The sequence below is a fragment of the Neopelma chrysocephalum genome, unplaced genomic scaffold (genome assembly GCF_003984885.1).
Source record: "Neopelma chrysocephalum unplaced genomic scaffold, ASM398488v2 Primary Assembly neopelma1_96845, whole genome shotgun sequence".
NCBI lineage: Eukaryota > Metazoa > Chordata > Aves > Passeriformes > Pipridae > Neopelma > Neopelma chrysocephalum.
The window spans coordinates 1093363-1101191 of record NW_020925488.1 but is presented as its reverse complement, the minus strand read 5'-3'; the positions used below and the strand labels follow the sequence as shown (position 1 = coordinate 1101191).

Sequence of the window (7829 nt, the reverse complement as noted above, 5' to 3'; positions counted from 1 at the left end):
CCCCCCCCCCCCCCCCCCCCCCCCCCCCCCAGCGTCAGCCCCAGGGCGAGGGACCTGACCCGCCCCACGCCCACAGTCACACCCCCCGGGGCAGGGAACGGACCCCGCCGGTCCCACGGGCTCGCTGTGCGGCGGGGACAGGGTCTGTGGGGGCTCCGGGGGGTCTGTGTGGCGGGGGCGGTCGGGGGGGCAGCTCTGCGCCCCTCGGCACTCACCGCTCCCGCTGTCCCGGGGCGCCGCGCGCTCGCTGGGCCGCCCCCGCCCCCGCCCCCCGCCCGCCACGTCAGGGGAGTCCCGCCCGCGCGCGCCACGCCCCCGTTGGCCCGGGGGGCTGTCCGTCGCCGCGATGCGCCGCGCTCATTGGCTGTCCCCCTCAGGAGAGGCGTGGCCACGCCGCGCGACCGCCCGCCTCCCCCCCCGCCTCCCCCCCGCCTCCCAACCGCCGCCGCCCATTGGCCAGTTCAAGCCCGCCCCGCCCTGTCGGCGCTCGCTCATTGGCTCGGCGCGCGCTCGCAGCGGCGGGATCCCCGGGGGGAATCTTCTGGAAAGGTGTGACGTCACCGGGACGCCGCGCCTCACCTCCCCCCCCTCCACCCCCGCCCTCAGGACGGGGGCTTGTGAAGGGGGCCGGGGGCTGTCATAGAGCCGGGGGCACTGCACACACCATGTGGGGCTCGGAGCCGTGCTTACATCCCCCATCCACGGGCTGGCAGTCCGCCAGGGCACCGGCACAGCCAGGGCTGGGGGGGTGCGGAATCGCGGTACGAATTAGGTTGGGAAAGTTCTCTGCGATGATCGAGTCCAGGCTGTGACCCAACACCACCATGGCAACTAGACCATGGCATCGAGTGCCACGTCCAGTCTTAAACACCCCGAGGGGCAGTGACTCCACCATCTCCCTGAGTGTGTTCCAGTGTCTAATCACCCCTTCTCTGACGAAATTCCTCCTGATATTCAACCTAAACCTCCTCTGGCACAGCCTGAGGCCATGTCCTCTTGTCCTGTCACTTGTTATCTGGGAGAGGAGACAGACCACCAGAAGGCTACAACCTCCTTTCAGGTGGTTGTAGAGAGTGATAAGGTCACCACAGCCTCCTCCAGGCTAAACACCTTCATCTCCCTCAGCTGCTCATGACAGGACTTGTGCTTCCTTGCCCTTCTATGCAGAAATAGGTTCAAGTTCCTAGAAGTGCTTTGCAGGGCTGGGTAGGCTGAACCCAGGGCGGAAGATGTGAGAAGGCATCTGGGAGGCACTGGATCTGCCCTGGTGCATGGTGTAAGCCCCAGCGGGGCTGTGCTGTGGGGTTGCAGGGCAGTGTGGGCATCCCGAGAGCCCTGTGTGCTCCGTTCCATGTGGGGCTGGCAGGGGCAGGAGGGAGAGCGAGGCCCGAAGGCACTCAAGAAGGGCATTGAGGTGCTGGAGCATGTCCAAAGAAAGGCGAGGGAGCTGGTGAAGAGTCTGAAGTTCATGCCCTATGAGGAGCAGCTAAGGGTGTTTAGCCTGGAGAGCAAGAGACTCGGGAGTGGCCTTATTGTTCTCTACAACCACCTGGAAGGAGGTTGTAGCCAGGTGGGGCTCGGTTTCTTCTCCCAGGAAACTGGCAACAGGATGAGAGGACACAGTCTTAAGCTGCACCAGGGTAGGTTTAGGTTGGTTGGACATTTGAAAGAATTTCTTCACAGAAAGGCTCACACACTGAAATGGGCTGCCCAGGGAGGTAGTGGTGTTACTGGCCCTGGAGGTGTTTAAAGAAAGACTGGACGAGGCAGTTGGTTCTAATTGCCATGGTGGTGTTCGGTCATAGGTTGGACTTGATGATCGCAGAGGTCTTTACCAACCTAATTGATTCTGTGATACTGGGGGGAGGTCTGAGGAGTCTGAGGGGGATGATTGGTGAGTGCCCACTCCCCAAGGACAGTGCCATACCCGGAGCAAACACCCAACACGACAGGACTGTTCTCTTTATGCTGCAGAAGGTTCACTGGGGGGTGGCTGAGACGCTTCAGCCATGTGAGGCTGTGAGGGCTCATGTTCTGCTATGCTTTTTCATCATGAAGAAGCCATGGGATTCCAGAGCCTGGGTCCTGTGCGAGGCTCAGGCGCTGTGTTTAAAACAGCCTCTGATCTGACATCGGTGCATCCCAGCTCTGCAGCAGCCGTGGCCAGCTCCAGGGAAGCAGTGTAGCTGAGCCAGAGACGCTGCCAGTCCTGTCCCTCTGCAAAGCCCTGTCATGTGTCCCCTTCGGAGGTGGGGGTGTGTTTGGGGTTTTGCCATGTGAGTCTTCCCCTTGACCTTTCCAGCATCCCAGCCTCAGTTAGACTTGGAGCAAGGTGGCTCCTAATTGGAGGAGCTGTCTGGACTCCGTCACCTGGATTTTGTCCTAGGAAACCTGCCTGTCTCGAGAAGAAAACCCATCTCTTGCACCTGTCGAGCGACCACATTGGTGTGCAACCATGGTCCCTCTCGGCACAGCATCCTGCCTGCACACCTGTCCATAGGCCAAGGGGGGAAGCAGCTGGTCTTCCAGGTGCTGCAGCTCATGGGTGAAGCTGAGCACTGCGGTGAATGATTGAGGCTGTTTAGGTGTTTGTCCTTTTGTAACCTCTGTGCACTTCCCCTTACTGGTGAGGTATTTGAACAGGGCACTTTGAGTTCACATCTTTTCTGTCCCCTGCAGTTTGATCACAGCATTGGCCTCCCTGTCCTTCCTGGGTGAGGGTCTCTGATTTTCTGGAGTCCCCAGGCAGGCTGTGAGCAGTCCTTGGGCTACCTACCTCTTTCCCACCATGAACCGTCTGTGGACCTCCTGCGAGCTGGAAGCCTCGGAGTTCCCTCCACACTCCCAGTGCAGCGGCTGAGTCATCGTGGTACTAAACCAGCACTTACTGTTGCCCATCTATTTTGCTGTCTGTTGTTTGTTGTCCCCGTACCCGCAGCAGGGGGGCTCATGCTGCGTGTCCCGCGCTGTGCCCATGTCCTGGCCTTGCAAATGCTTTTTGTTCCGGCCTTTTTATCGCCGGGAGCGCTGGAGGCCCCGGGGTGGGGGAGCTGGTGCTGGCCGTCCCTGTGCTCACAAATGATCTGCTTGGTGTGCAGCCTGTCCAGGGACAAATAAGGGCTCTGGGCCAGGGCCTGACTGCGGCCCCACTGGGCAGGAGCAGGGTCAGGGCAGACCACAGCCTCCATTCCGGGACACAGAGGGTGTTTTAACCAAAACTGCGCCTCCCTCTTCGCAGCCCGTCTCCCTGCTGGCACATCCGTACCCTTTTAAAGACACGACGGGAAAGTGCAGGGAAGGGTGGCAGGAATAATTAAAGGTACGAAGCCGTTTCCATAGATGGAACAATTACATAAACTGGCTCTCTTCCGTCTGGGGGAAGAGATGACTGAGGGAGGCATGATGGGGAATAATAAAATCCTGTGCAGCGGGGGGAAGGAAGGTGAGCAGGAAAGGGTTGCTCAAGTTCCTCTAAGGGGGCATCTCGTGTGGGAAGAGGCAGTGACCCTTCTGGACATGAGCGTGTTTCCTGAGGCACTCAGGTAGAGTGGTGGAGGGAAGATGTAAGAAACTTGTCTGGGGTCAAGAGACAGTTGAGCACATTCCTGAAAAGAGAAATCCACAAGGGCTGGTGAGCCCAGTGATGGTGGTTCTGGTGTGGGAAATCCCCAGGGTGCAGGAGCAAGCAGCATAGTGTATTCCCCTGGAGCTTCAGCTCTTCCAGATGCTTTGGCTGTGTGTCTCTGTCCCAGAGGGGATGGGGAGGTGGGAAACTGCAGCCTGGGCTGGTTTTGTGTTAAAACATCGTTACTTGGTATCTGAAGGTTGGAGCAGTGGGCAAGGCCACTGAACTCCGCAATCTCCTGCCTGAGTGCCATATCACTCTGAGGGAGAATTTTCCCGTGTTGCTGCCATCTCCTCCAAGCTGGATTGTGATGTTCCCACAGCTGAGCAGATGGGGCAGGAGCAAGGTGCTGGCTCCTCGCTGTGCTGCTCCCCTGTCCTGCTTAGACTCCCCCGCTCAGCACAGCACAGGGAAGTCTCCAGTGGCTGTGGCTGGGGGAGCTGGGAGATGCATCTGAGGACACTGGGCTTGGCAGCAGCAGGGTTTGTGCTCTGTTCTCCACGGCGAGAGCAGCGCCCACGCATTTGGTGCTGTCTCTCCTTCCTGCCTGTTCCCATCCTTAGAGATGTCGCCCGCCTTTTCCAGCACCCTGAGCTGCAGGAGGAGGAAAGGGCTGCAAGAAAAAAATCCATGCCCAGGGTTTTTTTTGTTGGATTAGTGCTCTGTTCCCTGTCTGCTGGGGTCCTGGCTGTGATCTGAGGTTGATGCATCTCCAAGGAGATGCTGGTGGATCACCTTCCAGGATAGGCCTGGATCTTAGTTCCTGCTGTCTGTGCAGGTGAGCCCTGTCCTGGAGACACGGGGACCTCCTTCCCCAGGGCTCATCCAGCCCCTTGGCCTGTCCTCTGAGGAAAGCCCCAGCTCCCAAGTGCCCTGGCTGTGCAGGTAGCCCCAGCACGTGGTGGGTCTTGTGCCTGCCCAGCTCTGAGCATGGGATAATCCAGATAGGAATGGTCCCCTGGCAGTCTTGTGCTGCAAGCAGGATCAGCCACAAGGTCAGAGTATGCTGCCTGGGGCTTTATCCAGGCTGACCTTGGAAATCACCAAGGACACTTGTTGCAGCACTGGAAGAGCTTGTTCCAGCAGCATCTCTTGTCGTCGTGGTGCTGTGTGTCACCAGAGCCTGCCTGGCCTCCCAGGGCATGCGGGAGGAAGGGGGTGGAAGCCACTCTCAGCCATAATGATGGTGTTCGGTTTGTCCTTCCCGGGCTGGGGCTGAGGATGAGGACGGTGGTCGCTGCCTCCCCCCTACGAGCGCCGCCGGCGGCAGCCGAGCCGGCCGCTCCACTCGGCGCTCTGCACCTGCGGGGGTGGCATAATGAGCCATGTCCTTGTCTCAACCTGCCGCTTCCTCTCCCGGCAGCGTCTGTGCTGCCAGCTGGGTTATTTTTTCTTTTTCTTATTTTTTTCCTTTTATTTATTTTTTTCTTTCTTTTTTCCCTTCCTGCCGCTATTCTCAAGTGGTTCCCAGCCAGTGCTGGCTGGCAGCCCTTGCTGGGGACCTCATCCCAGGCTGACCTTTGCCAACCCCCCCCTCGGATGAGCACAGCGGGGCTCTCCTGCCACCCACGCTGGGGATGCAAGTGGATCTGAGTGGCAGTGGGCAACAGTGCGTGGGAGGTCTCAGTCCTCTCCAGTCCCCTGCTGTCCCCACCTGTGCTCAGGCTCTGCTGGAGTGGCCAAGTCCTGAGGGCAGGAGTGAGTGGGAGGAAAGGGCAGCATGGGAGATGCTGCAGTGCTTTTTCTAGGGCAGAGCCTGTGGAAAAGCAAGATTCCACTAGGCAGATCCTGCCTCTGGACACTGTGCTTTATCCTGACCTTTCCCACTGTCTCCTTCGCTGAACCACCAATGCACAGGTCTAAACTGGGCATGCAGGGTGTGTGGGCTGGGAAATCCCCCTGTGGAGCCATCTCTACCTGCCCCATGTCCAAGCAGGTGAGAGAGGAAAGGCAGTGTCCCCCCCAGTTTTGGGTTGCTGGAATGTGGCAATTTGTCCCAGGTTGCTGTGGAAATCAGCAGGAGGCATTGGACCGAAATCTGGAGAGTCTGGACTCTGGTTGAGATGCTCCCAGTGAGGCAGGGCAAGAGTAACTGAGAGCCAGCAGCACTGCACCAGCCCTGGCATCCTCCTTGCCACTCACCTCTGACCCCCTGGAATGGAGGCCAGCTATGCCAGGGAGTCCAAATAGCTTCAATCACCTCTGGGGACCCATCTGCTTGTAGAGGACGCATGCTGGAGTTTGGCTTGGCTTCATTTCAGCTTCCAGCCTTTGCCCTGCTTTCCTCAGCAAAGGCATCCTGCAGCACTCGGTTCCTCCTGGGGATATCTCTCTCCAAGTTATATTTTAACCAAGTTATTTCTGATCTGCATTTGGGTGCCAAGCAAAATGAGCCCTTCTAGTCTCTCCAGCCACCCGATCATTTAGGAAAGTTTGGAAACTTCCTGATTCCCTGCTTTCCACAACGGGGGCATCCCCCAGTGTTCCCATCAGGGATGCCATCCCTGAAGGTCATAGGTGGTGGGTAGTGTCCAGGCTGGAGACAAGCCCTGCTGCATCTACTAGGAGTGTGTCCATCTGATGCTTTTCCTTTGCAGATCTGCCTGGCATCTAATTCTTAATGTGCCAAGTAAGCTGTGATGAGATCATCAGGACACAAAGTGGTGCTCAGTTGACTGCTGTAGGAAGCTTCATACCTTTGTGGTGTTACCAAATGTGTGACCTCTAAAATAAAACTAAAAATGTCCCAGGGGTTGTCTGCGAGGAGAGTTTTCTGAAAGAGTGGGCTGGCTTGCCTTTATTCTGGTCTTGGCTTTTCTCCGTTGCCTCCCACATCTCCTTCCCTGTGTCTGCCCTGGCCGATGGCAGGTCATGCTCAGAGGGATGCAGGTGATGTTTTTCTGAGGGCAGAAGATTCCACTGGTGCTGCAGTGGTGCTGGGTTGCTTCCCATCCTTCCCATAGCCCTAACTAGTAATCTCTTTGATTTTGCTCCTTCCTCAGTATCCTATGTCCTTGGTCCAACAAGATTATGGAGGTGGGTGGGTAAAGGTATAAGGATCTGTGTATAAAGAAAGGAAAAGATGAAGATCCCCAAGGACCCCTGCAGGAGTGCTGGAGGATGCCCTGTCTTGTCTTCACAAGCAAACGGAGACATGTGAAGCTGGAGACATGTCTGGCCCTGAGCATTTCCACTCAATCTCATGGGTCTTTGTGCTTCCCAGTCCTTGGACCTGCTGTATGGCACTGTGCCTATCCTGTGGTGGCTCTGCAGATTTCCAGGTCACTGGAAATCTGCTGCTGGCAGGGAACAGTCTCGTCTAGAGCTTTTCATCAGGAGTCTGAGACGCCAGCCAGTGTTGAGGTTGAACTGGGAGGGATGAGGTAGTGAGTGAGCTGGGGATACTGGCAGGGGCTGGCTGAGCATCTGGTGCCCCTGGCTGGAGGCTGGAGCAAGGAAGCTTTTCCTGTCTGCCTGTTTCTTGCTTGGAGGCATAGTATGGGTAGATGAGACAGAAGGTAGGGGTGGTGTATGAAATCGGCAGTGGTTAACAGCGTGGTGTGGGTCACCATCTGCAAGTCAAGTGGCTTTCTCATGTCTCTCTGATCCAGAGGTCTGGTGGCAGTGCTTGGGCTCAGGGCTGTGCTTGCCACATCCCCCTTTGTCATGCCGACATGAGGGGACACCCCAAGAGCACAGCAAGCTCTGTGTTCTCCTCTCAACCCAGGTCAATGGACTGAGCAGGGGGTTTGGCTCTTCCCCAGCACCCACCAACTCTTTCAAGTAACCCCATGAGACAGGGCTCCAGAGAGGCCAGATCCCCAGGGATGCGAAGATGCCTGGAAGCAGAGCTGGCCAGCTATGTGGCCTACATCTGGAGCACTGGGGCTCTAATTCCCAAAGCCACATTCCATTTCCCGTGGTGAGGACAGCAGAGAGGATTCAGCCTGGCATGTGGTGCCAGGCCCCAAGATAAAGCCGTATAGGATTGCCTCTGTCAGGACCACCACAAGGCAAATACATCTGAGCCTGGTCAGGGATGGTGGTGGGTTATGGTGAAAGTAAGACTTTGCAGCTCCCTCCCTTCTGACTTGCTGGAAGAGAGAGCATAAAGAGGGAAAAGTTGCAGTGCTGTGTAATTAGGGAGCAAATGAGGAGAGCAGCAGCGTCTCCACATGAGAATGGAAGAATTAATGTTCAGAAA

General features: G+C 57.3%; 1 protein-coding gene and 1 long non-coding RNA gene across 2 annotated transcripts in view; one reads left to right on the top strand and one right to left on the bottom strand.

The window, feature by feature from the left end:
* The window catches only part of DNAJB5 (DnaJ heat shock protein family (Hsp40) member B5), a 16281-nt gene extending 16007 nt beyond the window's left edge, over positions 1–274 (bottom strand). Inside the window, exon 1 of the mRNA XM_027670473.1 lies at positions 216–274. The gene's annotated coding sequence lies outside the window, so the exon portion shown is untranslated. The remainder of the gene's footprint in view (positions 1–215) is intronic.
* A 218-nt stretch (positions 275–492) lies between these two features.
* Positions 493–6374, top strand: LOC113960731. Its single transcript, XR_003532084.1, has 2 exons — positions 493–617; positions 6223–6374. It is a non-coding gene; the product is annotated as an uncharacterized LOC113960731 (long non-coding RNA).
* The last annotated feature ends 1455 nt before the right edge of the window (positions 6375–7829 follow it).